Below are 26,105 nucleotides of genomic sequence, written 5' to 3'. Positions count from 1 at the left end.
AGTATTTCCAGATGATGTCTTATTATGTATAAAACAAACCCACTAGAACTAACATAGATTTGGCTCAATTACAGGATACAAAAATCACCAAACAAGAATCAGTTATATCTCTGTACAACTAACAATGAATTATCCAAAAAGAAAATTTTTTTAAAAATCTCACATTATTATCAAAAGGAATAAAATACTTTGGAACAAACTTAACTGAGGAGATCAAAGACTTGTACGCTGAACTTTATGACACTAATGAAAGAAATTAAATTAAAATGACAGAAATTTTAAAAAATAAATGCAAATGCTTCCTATGTTCTTAGATTGAAAGAATTAATATTGTCAAAGTTTCTGTATTATTTAAAGTGATCTACAGAGTCAGGAAATTTCTACCAAAATTCCAGTGCTTGTGTGTGTGTGTGTGTGTGTGTGTGTGTGTGTGTGTGTGTACATGAGTTTTATTTAACAAAATAGTTTATATGCTTTTAATGTTTAAAACTGAGCACCACCTTTCCTTTCCAGTGAAACTGAAACACACAAACAAAAAAATGGTTTAAAAATAAATGAACAAAATTACAATAGAGAATGTCAGTTCCACATAAGATCCCACAGGTCCTTAGGATCATGTAGCAGAGCTCAAGCCATCGTTGGGAGAGAATTTTATTTTAAAGTAGTATCCTAACCTGTAAGAGTGTCTGTTAAACAGGACAGTTAAACAGAAGTTAAGGAGAAGGACAGTTAAACAGTTAAGGAGAAGCCACGCTGTCAAATACCCATGTAGCCCATCCAATCATCTAGAGCCCACATTTGCTGAGGTCTTAACCCTATTTTTAAATTTTTAAAAAAAATTTTTTACCTTTTCATCCAAGAGAAAGTAGATAGATAGACAGATGTTGGTAAATGTTAACTGTATTTGCATAGAGACACAGTGTAAGCTCAGCTCAATTTGCAGGAAAAGGAGAAAAAAAAAACTCTAACTCTGCACTGCTGCACAAGAGCCCAGCCGACTCCAGCTTCCACTGCAGGGAAGGCAGGAAGCTCTTCTTTTTTCGTACAGAGCACGGTGGTTTTCAGTCCAGAGTTTCTGTTGAGACAGGAAGGGATGAAAATGAATTTAGAATAGAACGTTGTAGAGATTCTTTTCCCATTATATTCTGCTCAAGGCATCTCTACCTCTTCAAAATTAAGTTGAGAACCATGGTGTTTGAGAAAAGAGACCTCAAGAACAGAGAGACTGAGCACGAGGGATGGAGGTGGAGACTGCAGCTCGCTCACAGGGACGAGAGAAAACTGAAGGGATGAAGGCTGGAATCCATCAGCATTCAGTGAGTCCTCGTCATCCTCTTGTTCTTCTTCCCCTTCATCACCATCTTAGTCTTCTTTACCTTCATGATCATCACTTTTTTCATCAATGTCTGTCAGTCCTCCTTTTCCTTCTTCTTTCTCTTCTTTTTCTTCTTTCTCCTTCTTCTTCCTCATCTTCTGAATCTTCTTCATCATCATCCATATCAGGAACCAAGATTCAGTGCAATGAATTTGGTCAAATGCCATCCTTGATGACCTTGCCCAGCTCATCTGCACCTGCATCAGAGCGCTCAGTAACTCAGGTAAAGAAGCTCTTTGCCTCTTCTCTAGGCTTTATTCTGCTTTCGACTTGAATGTCTCACCATATCCTCTGCAGATATTCATTGGATTTCACTGAACTCTGAAGATGGATCGCCACTCAGATGGAATTCTTTAGAGAAGACTTTATATTTTTTTTGAGAAGACTTTATTTTTAAAGCAAGGATTTTCATCAAAATAAAGATCTATTCTGTTACCTGATTTTGTATCTTCAAATTCTGTCACTTTAACTCTCACCAAATAATGTAGTGCATCATCTTCCTCCCAGGCATTGCAGACCTTTGTGGATGGTTAACAAATGTCGTTACCCAAAGCTTGGGATTTTGGCAATCAACTCTGAGCTCTTTGATTACCATCATTACATTTCTGTTCTACTTTAAATATCTTCTCACTGGCTTTTTCCATTATGTCTGTGTATCTCATTTTGTACTTTATCAGCATGTTTGATTGCTTCTTGTTCATTTTCTCTTGGGCAAACCCCAGCAAGGCTGATTGTTATAGTCAGAGGTTGTGAGGAGAACAATTAGAATCAGGACATGGAGTTTATAATATTATTTTTATAATGGTCACCCGGTCATTTTTATAATATAACACAAGAAAATGCAGGAAATCTATCCGCAACACCAAAGGCATAGAATATTTAGTCAAGAGCCTAAATCCCACAGCAATGTCCCACATGAGTCCAGATAAAAACCCAGAGCTCAGGACAATGCCTCCCAGAAGTCCAACTGGAGGTCCGAGCCCACAAGAAGGACTCAAGCCAGTCTCTTTTATAGATCCGTGCAGGGAAGGCCCAAAGGTCAGTGGTATAAGCCAGAAAGTCCATGCCAGCGGGATGAAGAAGCTGTGCTGGTGGGATGAGGATTTTACGCTGGATCCGAGAAGTCACACTAACAACAAAGACCAGGGCTGTCCTGAAAGGCACCACAGCCAGCCTCAGCAACACGGAGGCCCCGAGCTCCTCCAACAATAAGCATAGTCGGGTACATGCCAGGAAGCAGCGTGACGAGTTCATCCTAGAGACCAAGCAGCACACGTCTTCCCCTCCAGAGCCAGGAAGCAATGCTCGATGTGAGGACCAGAGCTCCTCCAGGAGAACCAACAGCTCAGACAGCAGCTCATAGGAGAACCCCCAATGCCTCAAAGCAACAATGCATTAAGGCATCAATGCATTAATGCCCTCCTCTTTCGCCACCTATTTATCCTGGCAACTGGAGCATCTTCACTCAGTGCCATGCTGATGTAATCCAGCTGGCGTTAAGCTGACCACCAGTTCTTAATCCATAACACTGATGCATCTGATGATCTTGGGGCACAGGGCTGTCTGGATTTCTTAGTTTTAGGGATGAACAGAAATAAGCAAATGGTGCCATGACATGAGGAAGGTCCATCAGCACAGGAAGCAGCTCAGGAATTCTAATGTGGGGTTCCTCCTACATAAATAGAAAAAATTCTAGCATTCATATGGAACCACAAAAGACCCTGGCTATCCAAAATAATTTTGACCTAAAATAGAGATAAAGGTATTACAGTTTCTGATTTCAAAATATGTAACAAATCTATAGTACTGACATAATAATAGATGTATAGGCCAAAAAGCAAAACAGAGGGACAGAAATAAACACATTTAAATATAATCAACTGATCCTTAATATGTGTCCCAAGCATACACAATGGGAAAGGATCATTTTTTAAAAATGATATTGGAAATATCCATAAGCAGAAGAATGCAGAAGAAGACTCTTGCACCATACATGAAACCTATTCAAAATCGATTAAAGATTTAAATATAAGACCTGACAAGGCACAACCCTCGGAAAGGAAAAAGGGAAAATGCTTCTGGCTATTTGCCTTGACAATGGTTTTTGTCATTGTTGTTTGTTTTTGTGGCGCCTGAGATTGAATCTAGGGCCTCACGTCATGCATGCTAGACGAACACTCCACTACTGAGCTACAACCTCAGCCCCTTAATAGTGCTGTTTTGCATATGACACTAAAAACCTCAAATAATAAAGCAAAGATAAGTAAGGAGGATTACGTCAAAGAACCTTTAGAAAACAAGGAAAACAATTTAAAAAATGAAAAATAACCTACAGAGTGGGAGAAAGTATTTGTAGCTCCATGTGTGACAGGGGATCAATATAAGCAGAAATAAGGAACTTTCTACAACTCAACAACAACAACAACAAAAAAAACCTGATTTAAAGATGGGCAAATAACCTGACAAAGATTGTAATCAAAATTGGAACAGGAAAATGCCAACAGGTGCATGAACAGGTACTCAGGTACAGGCATAAACAGGTATTACTAACTTGGGGAAAAGCAAATTGAAATAGCAATAGGAGATCACCTCTATTCCAGTTCAGATGGCTGGCCATCAAAAAGAGTAAAGATAAAAGATGTTGGCCAGGACGTGCAAAAAGGAAACTTTGTACACTATTAGTGGGAAAATAAATCAAGGCAGTCACTATGGAAAACAATATAAAGGTTCCTCAAAAAAGTTAAAAATAGAACCAGCATGTGGTCTAACAATTTCATTTCTGGGAATACATCCAAAGGATTTGGAATCAGGATCTTGAAGAGCTATTTGCATTCCCATGATCATAGCAGCGGTTTTTTATAATCCCTAAGACATGCAAGCGGTCTAAGTGACCATTAGCTAGTGAATATAATAAAGAAAATCTGACCTATACACAGAATGGAATATTACTCAGTTTTAAAAATGAAAGAACCCTTCCCTTTTGTGACAACATGGATGTACTTAAAAGATATTATGCTGTATGGAATAAGCCTGATATAAAATGACAAATACAATATGATACTACTTATGTCACATACCTAAAATGGTTAAATTCAGAAGCAGAGAAAAAATGGTGGTTTCTAAGAGCTGAGAAGATGGAGGAATCAGTAGTTATTAGTCAAAAGGTACGAAGTTTTGTTAATACAGAATGAATATGTTTTGAAGATGTACGGTACAACATGGTACCAATAGTTAAAAATGATATTAAATACTTAAATATTTGCTGAAAGTGTGGGTCACCTTAAGTGTGTTTATTACATGATACAATAGCAAATAAAGGGGAGGAAAGAAACATTTGTGAGGGATAAGTTTAAGGCACAGATTGCGGTGATGGCTTCTCAGCTCTGCAATTATCTTCAAATTCATCACATTTTCAGACTGTAAATATGTGCACATCATTTTGTATGTCAGTCACACCTTGATAAATCGGCTTGAAGAAAATGAAGCGGTTATCATGAGGCTAAAGTCCTAAGGAGGAAAACCAGGCATAGACAGATAGTCCTGGAACAGATGCTGTATCATTATGGTTTACCAAACTTTAGGCATTTCCAAGCTTAAGACCCTTTTAAAGGAAAAAAAGAATTTTTTTTTGTGGTTTCTAGTGTTGATGTCATTTATATGCATACAAAAATAAAAGAAAGAATGTATTGCTCATTTTATGGCTTAGACAAAGTTGATCAAGATTAAATTTTAAAAAAATATTATTGCAGTAAAAGACACATTGGCATTAATTTCCCTCAAGAACACTCCTCCTCATCTTGAACATGCTTATCCTCCCTTCACTCTAGCCACTTCCTGGAGCAGTTCTGAACTCCTCCTTATGAGATGTGATTAAAAACAGTACAGTGAATCCTGCTTCTGTGTGTCGTCTATCAGAAAGGCAGCGTGTAAAAACATTACAGTGTGTTCTCACTTACCTTACTCATGGGTCTGGCAATGTGTGACTTCTGGCCCTTCCCCAAAGTCAAAATGACCATGAACGGTAAATGTTTTGAATCCGTTCAGGAAACTGAAGCAGCCAGGACAGCATAACGAAAGACACACCAAAATGAGGACTGCCAGAGCTGCTTTAAAAGCTAACAACAATGACAGGACAAGCGTGTTGGAAGCGAAGAGGGGGATTTTGGGGATGATTAATGGCAATGTGTCTTTTACTATAATAAGTAAAAAAGAATCACTAAATATTGACTGTTTTTCAATCACACTTCATGTGTATTCAAAACAGTGTAATACTATTAAACAAAAATAAAATTACAAAACCTCTAAATTTAAATGAAACAAAATAGTTAAGCTGAAAGGTTTTCACACCTACTCTGACAGGGCTCCTTAGAGTCTGATTTAGCTCTTAGTCATTCATTTTATTTTTCTGTCACAGGTTTTCTATTTGCATTGCTGCAAACCTTTTTTCCTATGAAATGCCTCAATGTCCTTTGGCTTTCACTTGACGTGAACACATCACTTATTCATTAACATTGTTTCTATTTTTTACTAACTCATGACAACTGAGTGGTACTCTGTGAGACCGATATTTTTTAGATACAAGTGCAGTTGCACATGGTGGTGCAGTTTGAGGCCAGTCTGGCTCAAAAAGATAATAAATAAATAAAATAAACAAAACAAGTGCAAATGCAAACATTTCATATGTCCTAAAGGTTTTTACTGGCTCAAACCTTTAAAAAAATTTGAGCCAATATAGAACTCAAATGGAAAGTAAGGTTATTATACTGTAGGATGTCTAAGAATTTGTGGGTCTCTGGGATTCCACAGAGAAACACGGTGCTGTAGAAAGACTTAGCCCACAGCTTTCTGAGAGCTGATCCTTTCAGCCTCTGCTGCATAAGTGGCCATGTCCTGTGCCTTATCACCCACTGGACTTCTTCCACACCCTATCTTCTGGCCTCCTATTCTTGCCACTGTGGGTTGGGTCAGGAAGGGAGGGTGCTCTTGAGTTAAGGGTATGCAATTCACTGACTGGTTGGGAGCCAGAAATTTTTGGTGGTAAAAAGAGATGTTGGCTGCATTTCTACCCTTTCACTTCTCTCCCTGAAGTACGGGGAGAAGTTTCCAGCTGACGTCACACATGAACGCAGAAGATGAGGCTGAATGGGGGCTGGAGAGGCGTTGCTCATGAGCAAAGTGAAGTTACTGGGTGGTCAACACTACAAGTGTGTCGAGTCATTCTCCAGTTCTTGATTTCAATAAGCCAGATGAAGTTAACTGAGAAAAAGTGTAAAACTAATTGCTCCAAGATTGGAAATTCAGTCTTTTCAGTTAGAAAACCAACTCTTCCTAATTATTCTACTCTCTTTTTATTTGCTCCATTCTAAGAAACCACAAAAAGATAATGAGGAAGGTGAACACGTGTTTCCACCAACCAATGAAATTCTTTTTGCATCTCATTAAGTGTAACCAAGCTTACAAAATAATCCCTGATGTAATTTGAGAGACCTAGAGTTTAATGCTGTAATTCATATACCCCACCGGAGTGATGAATTTGCTGTCATGTTTTTCAAAAACACATGGCCTCACAATGAGGGAGAGTTTTCCAGAGAAGAATTAGGAGATGAGTTAAAGAACACTTGGTGGCAACATCACCTGTCACTGGGTGTTCCTTCAAGCCTCACTTTCTTTGTAAATTGATTAGAATACTCTTTCACTACCCACCTCTGAAGATTCCCAGATCAAATGGGAAGTGGATTTAAAAAGCCTTTCTAGTCTATGAATGCATATTATATGAAGTAGTAGCAAAGGCAAGCAGAGATACTGAAATGGCACCAGGATTTGGAGGCAGATTTATTTATGTTGAGAGGCACTGATCAGGATCATTTCTAGTAAATCAGGCCCCAATCCCTGATGTTTTAGTGCTTATATGAGATAAACAGGCAGGACATACAGAGACAGAATGGCTTGTCAATTGGGTTAACAATGTGTATCATTGGGTTAACATCTGATAACAATGTGTATCATAGTGTATCATAGTGACCAACTATGTAACACAGTGACCAGCCGTTTCTAAGAGACAGAAGCAACCGGAACTGGAACAGGAACTGTTACCTGGGCAACCAACAAACTGAAATATGCTGGCTTGGGAGGGGGCTATAAGATGGCTTATTATTTTCCGTTGGCAGTCATGTAAGAGCATAATGAAGCTGCCTGAGCTACCTAGCAACTGCCACTTCAGGTCTCCTGGGATCAGTTCCCTGTGCAGGATTTAAAGGCATTCCCCTCTTATTTTGTGCAGCCTATATAGTTTATAACATGAAAATAGCTCTCTATTTTATGGGCCCTGCTGAAAGTTTATGGGAGTAATTAGTTTTAGCGATAATAAAGGCCATTATCCAAAGTCTTTCACTTCACAAGTTTAGAGTGTTTATACAAACTGAATTTTTACTAGAACCTAGAGTGGAAGCGAGTGATCATAGCTCAAAAGAGGAGAGAACAAGAACACTCAAAGCATGTTGGACTTCTTTGTGATTCTGAAATATATATGATTCAAAGAACCAAAGAACACCATGGTCCTTGCATGTCTTCCTCTGAACAGCACACAGTTTGAGGCAAGATTTGTTAGGGTAGACTGATGTTTAGATAAGTTCCTCTTTGGGAAGGATGGTCAGTGCTAAGAGGAGCAGCAGCTTTGAAGTCAGACAAATCTCTCACATGGCAATCATAGCAGTGAAACGGTAGAGGCTGCTTGCTGGGATCTTAGATGTGAAAACTGAGCCTTGAAACTGAAGCTGAAAACTAAGGTATATGTGGAGAGTTCTGATAGAACTTTTGTGTTATCATTTGAACAAATGTAGGTGAACCGCCTGGATTTGTATAACTCTGCTAAATATTAATTCCATCCTCAACTCTAAGATAATTCGATGTATACTTTCAGCATCATTTTTTCTAGAATTCATTCCTGTGCTATGTGCAGGGTTCTGTAGCACAGAGCGCCTTTGTGTGGATAACAAGATTGTGCCTGCTCCACATGGAAAAGAACGAGAAAGCATTTGTTCTCCTGGGTCAAGGCAGGGCACACAGCTGGCCTTGGGTAGGTCCCTGTTTACAGGTGCTGATGGTTCAAACTCAGAGCAAAAGCCTGCCCACCCGTGAATCCTAGCTTATTTTAATTTAGGGAAATAGGCAAAGTAACAGTGTCATTTTGTTTCTTTAGTAAATGCTTTTAGAAACTTAAAGTAGAGGTTCTTAAGAAGGGGCCTAAATGAACTGGAAAGACATCTGAAAATTGGGTTGCAAAATCCTTAACTCCCCTCGCCCCAGATTCCTGTATGGGATGTCTGAGGTGAGAGTGGACACCTGCATCTTAAACATGATCCCTGGCGTACAGTGACGCTCAGTCTTGCATTCATTGGTTATATTCCTCGGCAGATTTTTGAGATGATCATGTACCTCTCTTTCCACTCCTCACTGATTTTTATTGGTTCTTTTACTATACAGTTAATGTTGCTTTTTGAGATGAATTTACTCCATTGTTAGGGCTCAGTCATTTCTCCTGGTTTAGAATTCTTTTGCCATTTTGTCTTGGTCATGCAGCATGTATCACCATGCTTGTTATGAACTTGTCTTATCTCCCAACACAAAAACCCTAAAAGGCGGAAACTATGACCCCAAAGTCACCCACTAGGAACACTGGATCCCCTTCTATCTGAAGATATGTTTTGCTTAGCATGTAAAACTTTCAAAACTTTTAAAACACTTGCTACCTTTCAAAAAAGCAGGCTATATTCCCTTTAACCCCCTAAATATAGTGACTACTGTGCAATGATATTTCAGTTGATATCTCCGAAGACCCACAGACAGAGGTCCTGCATTTCTGCTTCGCTTCTATAGACTGGAACTGGGCAGCAATTTCCTTTTTCAAATGGGATTGAGATCTTCGATTCACTCCATTCCCCCACACCCACCATCTATAATGAGCTATTTCACTGTTAAGCTTTTCTTCTTAGCACCTATTAGGCATTTGAATGCATAACCCTATTAAAGGCTCTTGATTTCCCATAGCATCTGACTTTTTATAGGTGCTTCATAGGCATTTGTGAAATAATAAACAGCTCCAGGAGACATGTGCTTAAGTTTACTTTTTCTTTTAAGCTGTCAGATGTGAGTTCCTAAGAAGAACAAAAGAGTCTATTAGATTTTGTACTGTGACTTTCCTCATCAAGAATTATGGGGTAGTTCTTCATTTTCAGGAGCTTTATCTAAATCTGTACTCATCAGCTGCCAAGAGCTAAGCCTTCCACCTCAGGACAGAGGAAATGATACTAAACATGGGAATTTCAGTGAGCAGGTCACCCTTGTCCATTTTCTCTGACTTTTTGTGCAATAGCCTCTATTCATCAGGGCTTTCAAAGTTAGCTACATGTAACTCTCCACTGGAAAGCCCCTTGGGGAGAAGCTTTTGCCGAGGAATATCCCCTTCTTTTAACTGCCAGAATTGCCTTTTTTTGTAGTAGATATAAATGGAATAGTGATTTTAACAAGACTTCTGAAATACAATCTCATCTCAGCCCTGTCATTAAAATCCCTCACTGTACTCCTTCCCTGGTTCCTCAGTCACAAAGTACTCAAAAATGATCAGAAGCATATAAAATATTTTAAAATGTTATTAATCTTGTATTTACTAATTTTGCTTACCTGCTGTTAATGGAAAATGTGACTAGTTTTTTTTTTAAACTGAGTACAGTGATAATATTGTTTCCCTTAAAATATACTTAGTGAGAAATTGAATATATTGCAAACACAACAAGGAGATTACAGTCTTGATGGAATGAAGATATGTCAGAAATAGTAAGGTTGCTATGGGTTTGGCCTTTGCTTGGAAAACAATGAATTTCAAAATAAAGTTTCGAACACTGCCCATCTCTTCAGCCTCTGCTCCCATCATTTTCTTTTCTCATTTTTCATTGCACATCCTAATATGACTGCCTTAGTTACTTTTTTTTATTACTGAGACAAGATATGCAACACCCAAATTTGAAAGAGGAAATACCTATTGTGGCTCACAGTTAGTACAGGTTTCAGTACACAGTCAGCTAGTTCCAGGGCAGAGGGGCGTGGCAGAGGAGAAAATGTTCATGGCAAAGCAGAGCAGGCAGAAGACAGCAGAGCTGCGAAGTAGGAGCTGCAGCAGCAACTGCAAAGCTCTTTCCTTTTACCCTTTACAGGCTGCCAGTGTTTGGGGTGATGCCACCCAAGGTGGGGCATCTTTAATCCTAGCATCCATCATGCTTCCTAGATATAGCCACTTCCAAAAAGTGCATGAGGCTTTGCAGGGGTGAGGGGACCATCTAGATCCAAGCCATAAAGATGACAGAAACGTTTCATGCTCCTGAAATATACTGGGGGACTCGATCTTTCCCCAGTGGCTTCATGTGTGTTGGGTCCTCTCGTTGGAGACCTTCCCTCTGCTAGGTACTGTAAGGTTCTAATCAGACCTGACTCCTCCAACCACCAAACTGCTTGCCTATTCTCAGTAGAGAACTCAGCTCAGCACCATAGCTGTCATGGGCAAGCACAGAGAGAAGATAGATAGGACAAAGAATCTTGCAGGTCCTGGAGACATCTGGTGGCATCTGGAGACACCTGAGAATTCACACTTCAAGGACACTGCCCACTGAGGTACAAGACTGCCTGAGAACTTTGATCATAGACATTGATTAACACCTTCCTGCCTAAGAAGGAAGGACTTCTCTTTGTTCCTGGAAGATGGCCTTATTACCCTCTGCCTGCCTGTACCCAAGCGCAGTAAATTCCATGCTAATGTTGCATTTACACAACCTGGTGGTTTCTGCTGGTTGCCCCTGTCTGTTGCAGGTACATCCCTGGCTCACGCTCCCTTCTCAGCCTTTTCAATGCTCATCTAACTTGCGAGACGGAGCCTTCCCACCCTTCAGCTGCAGCTGCTCTGCCTCCACCTCAAAGAAGATCGTGTGGACCACCCTCTATAGTTTAGGTCTTGTCTCCTATTTCTTACGACAGCATCCTATGTCTTTCTTCCCTAACTCTAGCATAAACTGTAATTTTAATATATTTCTTCTCTTCATTAGCATATGTCTCTTTCAATAGATTCTGAATTCCTCAAGGACAAAGCCCTTGTGTCCTGCTCATTGCTGTATCTCCAGTGACCAGGAGACCACTGCACATGCATAGACCCTCAGGAGATGAATAAATATTGGCAAGCGCATGACTGTTCTTCCTACTTAGATCTCAGTGAATTCCTGCTCATTTTCCAGGGTCTATAAGGCCCAAAAGTTATTTCTCTGAGTAGACTTCTCACATCCTTCCCAATAAAGACAATGTGGTTACTCTGTTCTTTGAGTCCAAAAATCGTCATCTGCATACCAACAATGTAAGATACTGATGCCACAGAGCGTGAGCTGCCTGAATACCCAGCACTAGCCCCACATACACATCGTGATCAATCATTCATCCTTTTCTACCTACAAAGCTACTCACGTCAAGAGAAGACATCCCCTTTTAATGACTTTAATTGAATCTGTAGATGAATGGGGTAAGAATTGAGGAGAGAGAGCAAAGACAATGTGAAAATAGCTCCAGCATTAGTGTTGGTGGAACATTCTAGCTAATTCTTCGTCACTTGTACATCCATCCATCAAAGATTCATGACTACAGTTTCTGTCTGCAGACTAAAACAAACTTCACCATCTAGTGGTGGAATCTCTGAACTGCAGACCTATGTCGGTTATTCTTTCCCCCACCGTACTCCTCCCCACCTCCAGCCTCTGCAGTATTATGGACCATCTCTTAGATGCCAATAATTAAGCCAGACAAACCTAGGTCCACATCTAGCCATTCACACATTGCTTGCTTCTAGAGGAAATCACGTTGGTTGGAGCTTTGGTGCTGGTATTTTGGTGTTGACACGTTTAGATAAGCAGACCCACACGCATAGAGGTCAGGATCTTTGGTGCAAAGGTCAAACATCTGAGACCTCTTTTATGTTTCTTTTGTCCTTGCTTCTGTAACTACAAAAAGTGTGTAGAAGTTGGAGGGATTTAAGAACCAAAAGTTAAACACACACACATGAATGTCCCACATAGACTTGGGGATATCCTGGGGTAGCCTTTGATCTGATGACAGGGATTCCATTTGTGGATTTCAACAGATGGTTAGAGCTGAGAAGTGGCTGTCTCTTTACACCTAACTACTTTGTCTGGCCCCATATGCTTTCCCGTTCACTAATTCATTTTGAGATAGACATTTGTTGAATTTGATTCTCCACATTTATTCTTAAGGAAGGACATCATCAAATGTTTGTAACCATTTTTCCAAGAAGGCTCTTTTCTTTTTCCATCAGGAGCAATTATAACTACACAATTATCAAGGGGATAATACACATCTTTATGACCCTTAGATGAAAAGCAGTTTATTTTGCTGGGTTTCTGTCTCTCTTAAAAATATAATCTCCTGCTCAAGTCCTCATATGTGCTTATTTTTCCTTCCCTTTTTGCTTGAGAAAAGGTTACAGTTGTTAACTCTTCCTTCCTTTTGTGTCTGTATTAGATACTTCCTGACTTCCTGCCTGCCAGGACCTCTGCTTCATGCAAGGGTGTAGCTTAGAAGGCAACATACAAATAAGTGTCCTTCATCGAACTGGTGACAAAGACACTATAAAAAATCATGTTGCCAGCATCATGTCACGTGAACTCTGGACCTAATATCGGGGTGGAAATAGGGTCAGAGGGGAATCTCTGTTGAAAGTGACATCGAAGCTTAGAACTCAGGAGGACAATTAGCCAAGGGTCAAAAATCCTTCATAAAGAGTTAGAAAAATTTTGGGCATATAAAAACATTCAGCACTGCCTGTGAGATTTGTCAAGTGGCCTGGCTTTATTCTGAGAGAAGTGGGGAAAGCTGGAGCTTATGCCCAAGGAAGGGAGTGTTCAGATGGGTATTTTCAGAAAACCACTGTATTCAGAGCTCCATTTTAAGAGCCTTGACTGACAGTGGGTGTGCTAGTTTATTTGGACACTTCCTAGTTGGCATTTGCAAGGTCAAATGTGTTGCGAAGGATGCCGGCAGAGGTGCCCTCAGCATCAAGACACAGATCTGACAGCTGTTGCCCTGCCCCTCTGGCCTCTCCTATTTTGTCTGTATAATTCTTGTTTTTCCGGGTCTCCTTTCCTTGTAGTTTTCTCTCCCTACTTTCCACGAATTTCAGGCATCTTCCTGGAGCTGTTGTGGCTTTGTTGTTGCCTGGAGAACCACAGCTACTAGGTCATGAACCCTTCCACCCACCCTAGGGATTCGTTCTGCTCAAAAGTTAGCTTCTAAGCCTAGTTGGAAGGATTCAGTGTGAAGCAAAATGTCAAAAAGCATTTCCTTGGAGTCCTGGCACTGGAAGGTCTTTATCTTGTTCCATGTGCTTGATTCCCAGCTAGTAAAGAGCCCAAACTTCTGCCTACATGTCCTCTTTCTCAGCTCCTAGCAATGCCCTGAGAGGTAAGGACTTGAGAGCAGACGATGCTTAGGTTGTTATCAAGCCCTGTGTCTTCCAGGAATTGATAAATCTCCTCTTGAAAAGACCTGGTGCAGTTATTGGATATACTGGGGTTCTGGCTTGCATAGTGACCGTCATGAGCTCTACGGACTCAGCACACATTTCACTACTTGGGTCCTGGTTTCATTGTCTACAAATAATAATAATAACCCCAGTTATGCTTACTTCACAAGGTTATTTTAAAGAGGGAGAAATGACCCTATAGATAATTCAATCATTTACAAAATGCTTATTGATTATTCAGCCACTGGGGGATGAGAGCCTTTGTTAAACTGTGATATGCTACACGACTATGACACTGTCATTTGCAGAAAATTCACTCTCACCTGTGTCAAAGTGGGTGTATTTGTTTTGTTTCCCTTGCCTGTCTGGCCTCCAGGTACAAGCAATAGCTAGGTACTTGAATACTGTCTGGCCATAAGCATGCAAGGTGAAACTTAATAAATAGAAAATATCAACAGTATCGATCTGTGGTAACAAAGCCTCTGTGTATTTGGAAGCTTCATTAAGTCTCACACCAGAAGGCTCTGCATAATAGGATGGTTCATTGTAGTTTTCATATTACTCCAGTATTGACAAATAGGGCCCTAAACAAGGAGAGCCTGGAAACACTGGACCAATGCACTCCCTGCTTCCCTACTAATCCCTAGAGTTTCTTAATAGTCAAAACTGGCCCACTTACCAAGGACTCCTCAGCTTTCTCCTCTCTTCCTTTCCAGCTTTTGTGAACAAAAATTTTAGAAAGGAGAGGAGACAAGAAGAGGGGATTAAGATCTCAATGGGAAACAGATGGGACCTTCAATTTAGAACAATTTAGGAAGGTTTATTTACAAAGAGGAAACACAGAAATCATGTGGTCACTCATGGGTAGTAACAGCTGAGCTGTCACTACCCTAGGCTCAAAAGGATGAGGGGGACAGCATCCTCATCCAGAAGGGCAGAGCCATCTTGAGAACTTCTGGACATAGCTATCAGTGGTTGGGCAAAATATCATGGTAGTCCTAATGTAGAAGTGCAGGACAGTCAGAAAGAAAGGTAAAAATAGTTATTTTAAAGACAGACTTACCTAGGCTTGAGTACAGAATGTGTTGGGAAGAAGGAGCAAAAGAGAAAAAAGGGAATTTGTGTATTTGGGACTTGGTCAACAGGGTGAATGATGATGTCATTACTTTCCATTGATAATATGATAAGGGCTGGGGTTGTGTTGGAGGATCTACATTCAATTCGAGACCTCCTAGGTTAAGAGATATATGGCATCTACATTGCAAAAGAAAGACCTCATCTGGAAATATAGAACTGTACTACATGCAAAAAGTGAACGTTACATATAGTAAAGGCTATCATGTAGGATGTTCAAGGCCCTGTGAAATCAGATACTTAGAAAATAAAGAAACCAGTCCTTAGCACTTTGAAAATTTTCTTTGATACCACTCTGGAATTATGGCAACTCCTGAAAGAGATGATAAATAGCTTAATGTGGTCAGGTGCTAATTATTGTACATAAACATAGTTTTCTAAAAGTTATTTTGTAGTAGAAAAAATTGAGGGCCAGATAAGTGAAATATAGTACATTCATCATTTTTTCATCACTGGGACAAAATATGCTATACCTACAATTTAAAGAAGAAGGCATTAATGTGACTGACAAGTCCACAGCTGGCTGGCTCTGAGGAATAATGGCACAGTGGAAGAGCATGGTGCATGGATGTTGCCCAACCTTCTTGATGGCAGCCAGGAAACTGAGAGGAAATGGAGAAGATGGGACAAGAATACACTTTCCAGGTTATGCTCTCTGTTATGGTTTATGTTTGGATGTCCCTCAACAGCCTCATGCACTCAAAGGTGGAGATTTTGAAAAGTGATTGGATTATGGGAGATAGGTATGAAGAGGAAGATCACTGGAATCATGATCTTGCAAGGAGTATCTCCCTTTCTGGTTCCTCTCTTCTTGTTCTCTACTTTCTGAATGAGATTTGCAGCCTTCCTTTACCCAGGCCTTTCCCTTCTGGGAAAACTGAAAACTTTCCAAGTAAGCTATTTGATCCTCATTTCCAGTACAACCTTTTCTGAAAGAGGTTTCTGTTCCAGAGTTTGAACACTGGCTGAACACCACCCTTAATCTCAGGCTCCTGCAGAGTCTCGGGATATATGAAAAATGTAGACAAATTTCCCTTTGTGGTCTGGAATCTAACTGCCAATAGAGTCTTTGTTCCCAATTAATATCTTTTAAGCTTGGTATTTACCAGATCCATTACTGTCAGCATTCTGGTCTTCTGATCTCTGAAGAGAATCTCCCCTCAAGTTTAACTTGCAGCATTATAGAGCTACTTCTCAAGCTGACATCTTCAAACCTTTCAAATTCCCCTGGTGAATTAGTTTCAAAGGCTTCTGGGACATATGGTCAGGTAGCATCAAATCAATGACCCCACTCCTGGTACCAAAATTCTATTTTAGTCATTTTCTCCTTGCTTGAACAAAACATTCAACACCATAATTGATGAAAGGAGAGGTTTACTGTGGTTCATATTTTGGTCCATTTTTAGCTGACTCCAAGACAGACTGGCATGGCAGAGGGGAATGGCAGAGGAGAAGCAGAAAGGAAGCAGAGTGCAAAAGGAGGTGCTGAGGCTGGGGGAGATGAGCACACATTCCCAGTGTCCTGCCTCTTCTGGCCAGGCCCCTCCTAACAGCAAGCCAGCTTTAAGCCACCATCAACCAATCACCTTCCAAAAGAGCCCCAGCTATGAATGTATAAGTTATTGGGACACATCTAGCTCTAAGCTATAACACTCACAGTGACCCCCCCTCTCTAAACCTCACTTCTGAATATAAGATATTGACAGAAATTTTAGATCTAAATCATAACATATAGTTATAAGGGTTATTATCCGTGCAAGTAATCAAAAGCTCAGTTGAAACTAGAGTAAATAAACAAAGAAACACATTTGCTTAAATCAAGGAAAATATTTGCTTCAGGTGTAGTTTCAGCAACAGACTCAGAAAATGTTAATGAGCTGAGGTGTCTCTGTTTTTCATTTTCCTTTTTCTCTAGCGGTTTATTGGCTTCTCTCTCAGGGTGACTCAGTTTCAGGATAACTAGATGACTATACCAGCTCTAAGCATCACACATTCTTGCCTTCAAATCTAGGGGAAAGTTAACTTTTCCTCAGAATCCCAATTATAGGCCTGAAGCTCTCCCATGGGTGTTCTTAGGTCCTGTTCCCTGCATTCAGAGGGGTTGGTCCTGCCAGTTGGATTGGGGTGATAAAAGCCTACTGATAAGATTTTTTAGACAAGTGTCAACTCAAACAAAACATCAGGATTTCATAAGATAAAGGAATGTATCTACAAGTGAAAACAGAGTTTACTGTCACCCAGCAAAATGTGCTGAAGACAGACAAATAAAACTCAATAATCTCAGAAGGAAGAAGTCCATCTGAGGTCACCCAGGTTGTTAACATCATGGCCAGAGGTAGATCTCAGGGATTCTATCTACCTTTCTTCTTCTCTAATGCTGATTGGTTGCTTTGTTTCTATAAATATTTCCAGACACTTAAAGCGATCAGAAGCCAGGAGGGGGTCTAAAAGAATAGTAATGGTAAAAAACTGAAGAGAGGTACCAACTCAGGCTCTTTCTCTGACTCAGGGTCACTGGCCAGCCAAAGTCAGAACAGAGAGTAGCAGGGAAAAGGCACTGCCCGGGCTGGCAGTGGGGATGCAGGGGAGTGGAAAAGAGCTGCTGCTAGTCACTGTCCTGGCCTGAGCTCCTTTGGCTTGAGAGAAGTCAGCCCTGAAGGGACATTTAAGACCTGTGAAAAGTTGACCAGCTTTCAGCAGTTTCTAAAAATGTCTTCAGGTCATTATTCGCTGTCAAGTTACTCCATGTGACTTTGTCATTCTTTGCTCTGCCATCTCTGTCACAAAGTTTTTCTAATGTTGTGTTGATTATTTTTAGAATAGCACAGCCCATGAGGGTCATCACTTCCAGCTCATGTTTTGCAAAAGTGAGAAAAGAGAATCAGTGTTCTAAAGAGAGTTAAGAACATAAACTTCCGATCATCACTGACTGCTGGACCTTTGTCTCCCAAATCCTGTCTGTGGATTCTTTTACCACCATATTCCTCTGGATGGTCTCAACAAGGTGCCAAAATGACTTGTCTTGTTAAATAGCCAAATGGTGTCTCAGGAATCAAGAATGTAAGTTGTTTTTGCCTTAGAAATAGAGTGGATTCCCAAGGAGGATTTACAAGTTGGTTTGTGCAAACTCATGACCATAGTTTCCCTAGAAAGATGATTTTGTTCCTTTAAAGTTTCCCCTTCTCCCTCCCCACACCCATGGATTGTGAGATAATGCTTACAACGGTGAAAAGTGGTAGCGTATGATTGTTAATTCCTGTGTCTACTCTTACGGGCTGGGTACTGAAATTGCTCTGGCCCATCCTTAAAGGAAGGCTTTTGGAATCACATCAAGATGCCCACTTTGAGGAAATTTTCTGGCAGTTGGTCTAGCATCCACTCTCTTTGCTTTTTGAATGATGGCTTTAGTTTCTTTCAGGGCTGGCTTCAGGGGCTTGTAATTTGGGCTAACATATAAGAACCCATGCTTAGGGCTACAGATTTGTTTTATTGCACTGCTGTGACCAAATTAAAACTCTTAATAATTTTTACACTTGAACTTATAAGCACAAGCAAATAAATTCCAGTGGGACTTTGGAGTATGTACATGAGCAGAGGACACATGTGATACAAAAAACCTGCTGTCCTTCATGATGCCTCTTTCACACTAAACCCATGAGCACAGAATTCAACTGCACCATGATGGGTGGGGTGCAGCCACACAACTCACAGTAGCTGAATCCGGGGAACCATCAATATGTTTATCAGATGCACGCATAAAGAAAATGTTGTACATATGTACAATAGAGATCTACTTCGCAACAAAGAAGGATAAACTTGAATCATTTTTAGGAGAATAGATGCACCTTGAAACCATAATTCTAAGCAAAATAAATCACACACAGAAAGTTAAATACCAGGTGGTTTCTCTTATTTGAGAAAATTTAAGTATAAAAAATGTAAAGAACAAAATGAAAGATAGATGATAGGAAATGGGATAGACCTTTTGGAGAAAGAAAGGGCATGTAGGGGCGGAGGGAGAGAGCTGGGAGAACAGGGGAGGGGAAATATAAATGACTAAGAAGAGATGCATGTATATGTGCCAGCTCCCTAGGATGAATCTGTTCATTTCTTTTCACAAATAAGTACTAATAAAAAAAGTCACGGCAAGTGCAGAATGAGTGTCACATCTACTACTGAGCACGTGGGGATGCTCTTAACCCCCAGAGCTGTGCTTTCCATCGAACCAAAGTGCTCTTGGAACAAAAGAGGGAGCCAGCTGCAATCTAATAAACACCGGTGACTGAGCATCTCCCCGGCTTCTGTTACGCCCTGAACAGTGGGCCATCCAGCTCCCGTGTAGGCTGAAGATGATGATGTAGAAAGAAGGGGAGAGGGAAGGCAACCCAGGCTATGGTTCCTTTTCCTTTTGGTTTTCCTTGCATGCCAGTGAGCCAAAGGTAGAGAGCTGGGGAGCGCACCATCCAGCCAGAAGCGGAATTAAATGAAACGGTTGAACGGTTGAGTTAGCGCGCATCAGGATTTCCACTGTTCTGGAATGGCTCGTACACACCCATGAGCCACGAAATGCAGACTTAGTGACTCTTCATCCTGTCAACCCTCTTAATTTGCCTCTGAAACTAATATTAAATAATATAGTGAAGAATGGTAAAATTCATGTTAATAACTGTAGATTTTAATTTTTATTAGATTCACATTAAATTGCAAATACATTATCAAATTCCGAGATGAACTGACAGGCCACAGGGAAGCGTCAAGCTTTATACAATATCCTTAATGACACTGCCAGTGCTTTCTGAACCCACATTTCAGTTACACGCAGAGATTCACACTTTACATAGTCATCCATCTCATTCTGGGCTTAGTATTTGACTTCTCGAATTCTACTACTTCGATAGAATAATTTGAACACAATTGGCATTTTAACCCATCTTTAGGGCTAGAGCCACTTTTCTTTCAGATCTTAAATTGTTACTTTCATTTACTATGTATTTTATATAGAACTGTATTAGTCTGTTTAGATTGTCATACTAGCAGAAGAACAGTTTTTTTTCACTGTTTTGGAGCCTGGAAGTCCAGGGCTAAAATACTGACAAGTTGAGTTCCCATGGGTTTTATTTATTCTTGGCTTTCACATAGCCACCTTCTTTCTGGGGCTCGCATGATCTTTTTCTGTGAGTGCCATCCCTGTGTTTCTTCTCTGGGCCCAATGTCTTCTCAATCTGATTAAACTAGCTGAGGTTCTGTCTCACTTAATCTGATCTCAATCTCATTTCTCTCTTTCCAGAGCACGTCTTGAAATGTAGTCAGGGTTTCAGGTAGTAGGGGATACAGTATCACCATGTGAATTTGAATGTAAACACACTTAAACCTGTAATAAAGACTCCCACAACTTTTTTAAATAAGAGTAGCCTTGAAGAAGCATCCCCAGTCACATTGTGCAAAGTTATTGATTTATTAATTCAGCAAATGTTTACTGGGCGTTTACTATGTGTCAATCAATGCACTAGAACCTTAAAATGTAACAATGAAGAATGCAGACAGATACCTGTTGTTATGGCATTTTAGGTTCCAGTGAAAGCGACAGACAAGACTGTAATCAAATAGATACAACCATGACAGACTCTGAGAAATATAAAGAAATCCATAGCACACAGTTTCTCTTATATGAAAAATCTGAAGTGTAAATAATTTAAAGGGCAAAGTACAAGATAATAGGAGACAGGGAGGCACAGAGATCTTTTGCAGGTGGAAAAGAGATGCAAGGTGGGGAGGAGGGAGAAAGGGTGGGGGATAAACAGGTCTGAGATAGTATGTAAATACATCAACTCCTCACGATGAATGTGTTCACCATGCATTACAAACGTACCAATAAAATATATGGCAAATAGAAAAAGCAAAATTAAAAAACAGAAGCATGAATTGTTACCTTTGCAAAAGGAAATACACACAAGGATATGATTGGAAAGTCAGTGGGCAGCACAGGTAGGCAGAGAGGGCCTCCCCAGGCAGGGCGCTTAGCCTGGTAAAAACGTTAAAGAACAGCTTTTAATGCAGACAACTAGGGAGAGGAAAGAGCTCAGCAGAAGAAATAGGAAGCGTAAAGGGCGGGAGTGGGAAAGAGCTTCACCTGCAGAGGACCGCGGCCCAAGGGCACTTAGCTGGAGCGTCCAGCTGAGCTCAGGTGATGCTGCAGCGAGGAAGCCGGAGCAGACCTCCCGTTTCCTGCCCATCGCCGTGGAGGAGGGCGCCCTCTGCTGTTCCACGCGCTTCTTACACCTGATCGGAAAGCAGGCTACAGGAGAGGACAAGAGCCTCTTTAGCCCTTGATCAGAAAATGCAGAGAAGTTTCTCATTCACATCGTCAAATACATAGCAACTTTTTTCTCAGTGAGAGAAGAGGCACGAGGAAGCTCTCAACACGTAGTATGAATGTTCTCAGGAAAGCTGCGTTAGAGATGAAGGAGATAGGTCCTTTTTATTTCAGAATAGTCATTTTATATTTTTTTCTAAAAAGGTATACAGGCTCATTGTCAAACAACTAAGGCAACATATATAAGCAAAAGAAAAGCAGTTTGCTCCACATTTTGTCGTTTAGAAATTACAGTTATTGACAGTCAATGAATGTTACTTTAGGGATCTCTCTGTGCATATACACGCACATACACATTTGAATAAAAATGTCCTCAGTGTAAATCCCCGCACAGGTAAAAACTTATCAAAGCAATTTAAAAGACAGTTTTTTAAATAGGCACGCTTCAGTTTTAGATGACCTGAAATGTCTTGGTGTTACAAAATGGATCAACAAACATTTTGTGCAGAGCAGTCGTGAATATTTAAAGCTCTAAAATGTCTCGCTCACAAAGATTCAGCTCTGGCATTTACAGTGTGAAAGCTGACAGACAATATGCAAACGAACGAATGTGTCTGTGCCACTGTAAATCTTTATTTTCAAAACCAGGGCACAGAGTCGATTTGGCGGGCAGCTGTATTTTGCTGGCCTGGGCTTTACAAGATAGAGAATTGCTGTGCTGATTCTTCCTCCCACCCCACTGCTCTCCAAATTTCCCTTCCATTTTCACTCTGTTAGGACTTCATGTCCACACAAGATTAGTCTTAGCTGTGAAATGAATGAAATATTGTATTCCACAAGTGCACTTTTTATCATAGCTTTTTCCTTCAGAAAATTTTTATTCCCTATTTTGGCCTCTTCTTTAAGTAGGATTGTTAATTTTGTTAAATTGGCTCAAAAGGTTCTATTTCCCAAGATCTGTCATGTTAAAAAAGAAACCTGTTTTTTTTTTTTTTTATCTCCATACTAAATGACAGCCTGGCACGGTGTAATATTTTTGGATCACACGGCTTTGCTCGGAAGTTTGTGCGTTTTCTCCATTGTTCGGGGCACTGAAGTTGCCATGGCAAAGCGCTAAACCCACCTGACTTTTCTCTCTTGAGTGGCTGATTGCTCTTTCTCTGCCTGAATGTCTGAAGGACTTTTTCTTTGTCCTTTACCCTGAACAATTACACTAAAGGGATTTTCAATGGAGATCATTTTGTACCAATTTTTCCCTGACATAATGTGTAGCCTTTCAGTCTGTGAATATCACTTTCCTGTCAGTATATTTTTCTTAAATTATATGTTTCAATAAATTATTTTTGTTTACCATTCTGCTGTATGATGGCAATTGTCCTCGTGTTGGATACTTTTTCTGACTGTGTCTTCTATCATTATTTTATCTGCTTTGTCTTTTCATTCTCTATTTTCTGTGATTCTCCCTGCCACCTTTCTATTCCGTTTCAGCCTCATTTTACTGATTGTTATTTATAATCCATTATCTTTGTAACAGCCTTGTTTGCCTTGCAATTTATATTCTTAAACTGATATTTTCCTTTATCTTAATCAGTCCTTTTAATATTTCCTTGTACAGGTGTTGTTTTTATTACATTCATGTTCTTTTTTTTTTTTTTATCAGTACCAGGGATGGAACTCATGACCTTGCCCACTTGCGGCAGGCACTTAAGCCACTGAGCTAAATCCCCAGCCCCTAAATTCATGTACTTAATAAACTTTTCTTATAATGAATTATTCACAAAGAACCTGTACTACACATTTGGGTTTTCGTTGCATTCTAAGGGGTTCTTGTCTTTTTCTTTACTTGGTGTATCACTCATCTTCATCATAGTAGATTTACTCTTGTTAAACAAGAAGCAGTTTTGTTTATTATGTGCCCAAAGTTATGTAGATCTATTCTCTAAACACCCTTTCTGCTTCATCGGCAATGATTTTGTCTTCTTTTCATCAAAGTATTGGTTAGAGAACTGAATGTAGCTTTCAATGCATTTTTTCAATTAAATAATATTTTTGGAATTCTTAGCATTTTGGTGACTAACTCACTTGAAAGATTATGAATTCAGGGGGTACACCTGCCTTCTGTGGTTGCTACTGATGAAATATCTGCCTTAAAAATAACCATTTCATCAGCTGTAAAAAGAAAATTTTATGAGCTTATTTTATTCTGCTATTTTTACTGGAAAGTCCAACATTGAAACAAGAGCTTGGTGCATTGATTAGAAGGAAACAATCCAGATGATACTTAAAGCTTCTTTGAACTTGACATTCTGAGCCATCACTAATATGACTGCAGGGCTTGACTAATCATTAAAATTACAATAAGGTTAAGAACAGTTGAATAGTAAGAAGCATTGCAAGTTTTAGACCATTAGAGGGCAGATTTTGGCTACAGTTTGAAGTAATTCCATGCCACAGTAGTAGGGAGTTACTATTGTTAAATGAATTCTACTGGAACATGCTTAAATTTTTGCAAAAACCATGAAAACAAAAAGCTGTAAAAGAAATGGAGTTAGGCTGGCAGCCAGTGGTTATTCACTGATAACAAAGTTTTGCTCTTGCGAGGTGTATTCATCTTCAGGTAGGAGCTCAGGTTAGTCTGCTGAAGTTGTCCACATTTAAAAACTCAGAGAACACACTCCAAACCTTGGTCGCTTGTGTTGTTTCCAGTGACTTTCCTGGAGTTGCTGTCACCCAGGACATACATGGTGAAGACCTGAAACAGATATTGTTTCAAGGACTCCTGTGCAGAACTCTCTAAAACTGGGAGCTCTTATCACACTGTATTTTCAGAATTGTGGCCACAAGACACTCAGTGCCATCGAGAACTGAGAGTCCTCACTCCAGCCCCTCTGAAATTCTAAATCACTATTCTGGTTAGTTTTTGCTGGTCCCAGGATAAACTGCTTTACAACAGAGACCAATGAACCTGCCTTTGCAGGTTGTGTTCCGTGTGTTTCTCAGGCTGAGTGTTGCTGCTAAAACTACCATTTGCCAGACACCTGTTCAGCCTGCTGCTTATCAGATTCCTTCTTACATCATGCTGATTACCAAGTTCAAGGCTCTTCCTTACCTCTTGGGCTGTATCCTTGGCCTGGACTCTTTGGCAAGACATTCAATCATGTACCACTAAGGTGTTTAACCCCATGGCTGCTCATCAGTGTACACAGAAAAGTTCTGAACTCAAACAGTCATCCACATCCTGCAGAAGATTTCAGAGAACCATATACAGTCTTCTGTCAGTAACCCAGCAAAAACCTGGGAGTATCTTTACTGAGGCTGCCTTCTGAAAGAAAAGAGCTTTTATTCTCATGAAGACTTAGTTTAGACTATCCCAGAAAACTAAGTTTCTACTTGGGGAGCATTTGGTGTAAGTATTGGCATTATATAATGACAAAAGCAGATTCCACTAACAGACAGCAAGAAGATTCTTGTTCATTTTTGCCCGAGCTGTAAACATTGTGGTAATCAGTGTGGTTATATTTATTTTGAATTAAAATTTTTAGTGCCTCCCGCCCAACGTATTTGAAGACTAGATAAACATTTTCTACCATAGTATAGCTTCCTTGTTTGGATCTCAGCATTGTAGGAAAGGTGTTTTCTCGTGTGTGTGTGTGTGTGTGTGTGTCTGTGTGGTGCTGGAGTTCAAACCTAGGGTCTCATGAATGCTAGGCAAGTGCTCTACCACTGAACCACATTTTTTTACCAAGGAGATATGTAGTCTTATTGTGATTCACCCTGTGGAAAAATAAAGCAGGCCTTGCATTAGGGGAAGAGGTGACATTGCTTGTTTATTCTCTCCGGCTAAAGGGAGCAAATCTTGAATTGCAGGGTTAAAAAAAGAAACATATACAAACTCTCATGGAGGGGAGTCAGCTTCGACCTATAGCTGTATGAAGAGAAGAGGAAACCATTCTTAAATTTATAGATCCCAGGATCTATGCTATCTGATAATTGGCTTTAAATTTTCCTTGTCCTCGCATTGTTTATAAGATGAGAGACTATTTGTTTCCAGCTCAGGGTGTCCTGGGCAAAAGAGAATTAGGATAGGGGCTGTTTCCTTCTGACTATGACAATGCTAAGACAGGGCCACATCCTTGGGACTACGTCTGTGAAGAAAATCTTGCAGAGAGAACCAGGAAGCAGTGGTGAGAGGGTGGTGATCAGCACAGGGGCACAGAGCAATGGGCCAGGGTGAGATATGGCCAGTGATGGCAGGGGTGGAAGGCTTGCACCCTGTGACTATTCCCTGGGGATTTTTAGGCATCAGAAGGAGGAGGAGTAATAAATCGATAAAGTATGCAATTAGAGCTTAGACGAAATTAGTGGGCTGTTGAATTGAGGGATTCTACCGGATGCTAAAGAAATCCAGGAAACTAAGGGGATGCATTGTAGGACCATACTGGTTGGTTGCCCACAGCTGTGTATCTTCTAAAATAAACCCAAGCAAAGAAGGTCAAAATCACTTTACTTGAGCAGTTCAAAAAATTTATATTACCTTATGATTAATTTCTGCCCAGATCTTATAGAAAAGAAAGCATAGCAGGATTGACTGCTAGGCAAATATGCTTTTTGTCTACAGGGAAATGTGTTTACATTTGAAAGAAGAAGGTCATTAAGCCTGAAAAATATAGTTTCCAGGGAAGACCCATGTGCATCTCACAAGGAGCAGCCTATTT

The 26,105-nt window shown here is 40.2% G+C and overlaps 1 pseudogene; it reads right to left on the bottom strand.

The window, feature by feature from the left end:
• Nucleotides 1-1,149: 1,149 nt before the first annotated feature.
• On the bottom strand, nucleotides 1,150-24,133 carry LOC100733545 (protein SET-like; annotated as a pseudogene).
• Nucleotides 24,134-26,105: the final 1,972 nt, after the last annotated feature.

The sequence above is a fragment of the Cavia porcellus genome, unplaced genomic scaffold (genome assembly GCF_034190915.1).
Source record: "Cavia porcellus strain 051 isolate PalLab524CR breed Dunkin Hartley unplaced genomic scaffold, mCavPor4.1 scaffold_21, whole genome shotgun sequence".
NCBI lineage: Eukaryota > Metazoa > Chordata > Mammalia > Rodentia > Caviidae > Cavia > Cavia porcellus.
Note: the sequence above shows the minus strand (reverse complement) of the source record. Positions and strands in the feature narration are given on the sequence as shown.